A 1,986-nucleotide genomic window follows, 5' to 3' on the forward strand; every position below is an offset into this window, starting at 1 on the left:
GGGAGAGAGAAAATCAGCCACACCCTCACAGTTTCATGCATTTTATACGAAAGTGGAGCCGCGTCTGTGCGTGTACTGTAATTAGTCATCATCCTTGCGTGCAAAGTGCGCGCGGCATGTCCGTGGCGGAGGCAGGTGCCGGTCCGGTGGGAAGGGAAGTAGGGGTGGAGAAGGGGGCAGGCCGAGTGTAGTGTAGAATTTGATAGGGCACCATTTTCGCCAGTAATGTTTGTCGTGCAGCGAGTGCCGCGCGAGCGAAGTGGCGTGGATGTACGTAGAATGGTAGGATTAATAAAACTTCCGAACACTTTTTTTAATTGCTCGACTTACGTCGGTGCGTGGCGCGTTGTTTTGGTTTTGGGGAGGAACGGCTATCAGTATGATTGGCTTCCGTAAAACTCTGATGCGTGTGCTAAGAATCTGACACGACGCGCTCACCCTTGCTTAAGTCATACAAAGCCGTGAAAGACGTCACAGCCATGGCAGTTCGTTTCATTCAAATTTTAGTCCTTCTGCAAACAACAAAAGTCTCGATAGCGAGTAAAATTAAGTCAAAGAGGTGCACTGTCTCACACGTAAGAGGAACTAGAAGAAGGGGGGGGAAATCAAATGAGGGCTCCCTGAAAGCCCCGAGGGACACGCACTACAGCCTCTGAGAGCAGCATGTGGGCTCCGATAAAGAGTAAGAAAAGTGGTGTGGGACGCATGGGAGAGAGAAGAATAATTAAGCAAACAACTCCACAAATCTCAGTGTGAAGGGTACTGTTCCCAAATTGGCGTGAGGTTTTGTTTTTCGCAAGGCGGGACCTCTCAAGAATAAAAAGATGAGTAAAGCGAATGAGAAAGTACATATAACCGGAATATGACATCTAGGCAGGCCAATTCCATCAAGACCCTCAAGCTCATGTCTAGCAATAGAATCATGCGCTGTCCACGTGTTTGTGCATGGGCAAAACCATGATACAAACTAAAGTTTTCAACATGTTTTTATAAAAAGGGAGGGGGGAAAGCCGCCGGCTACGTTCCCATCCCCCTCCCTTCAAACCACTTCAACACAAAGTAATATCCAGGCTCGTACCCACCCGATTTACGTTTGTGTATCTCGATGGCATCCCCCACAACATCCTTCCAGGTGGCTCTCGCTACGCAAGAAAGGAGCGCATGGCCACGGGGTGTTGGAGGGGGCGTGGCAAACGAAATGGCACCTCTCTCCCTCCTTTATTAATCCTTTCCACCTTCTTTGCAGCGCAGCTCTTACCCAGCCTCGGCTTTCATCCGCGTTCGTTCTTTCATAATCACCATCAAAAGCATCGACAGCCACACACAAGATGGACGAGCACATATGCGACAGTTTCGACAGCAACCGTGGGGCTAAGCGGCCCCCCTGCCCTTGTTTCCATCCCGCAACCCCTTCCTCTCCCTCCCACCCTTCTCCCCGATGTCGAGCGCGTTAGGGAGGCGGGAGGAAAATTGCGTCTGCGTGGAATGTCCTTGTCGGACATCACTACCCTCCTCACGTATTTGCAGGTGGACCCCGACCCGGCCCAGAAAGCGTTTGCCGTGTTTAAGTGGCTGTATCATAGGGATTTGATGCTTTCAAACTCCATATTCGAAGCAGCTGCCTCCGGAACGAATTCTGCCGCTTGCTGCCTTTCCCGACGGCTTTGCCAGGCCCTGGACGCTGTTACCACCTTGGACGACGGCCTCCGCCTTTTGGAGCGTAAAATTGCCGGAGACGGGACGCAGAAATTGGTCATGCAAGTGACCGACGGACCGGGGAAGGGCCAGGCAGTGGAGGCCGTGCTGATCCCCATGGTCCGAGGGCCGGAGCAAAGGCCCCGCTTTACCCTCTGCGTCTCCTCCCAGAGCGGTTGTGCCATGGCGTGTGCCTTCTGTCACACCGGGAAGATGGGGTTGTTGACTTCGTTGACAGCCGGGCAGATTGTGAGTCAGTGGGTGCTGGCGCGGCGGTTAGGGAGGGAGGGA

The sequence above is a fragment of the Nannochloropsis gaditana genome (assembly GCF_000240725.1).
Source record: "Nannochloropsis gaditana CCMP526 unplaced genomic scaffold scaffold1171, whole genome shotgun sequence".
Lineage (NCBI taxonomy): Eukaryota > Eustigmatophyceae > Eustigmatales > Monodopsidaceae > Microchloropsis > Microchloropsis gaditana.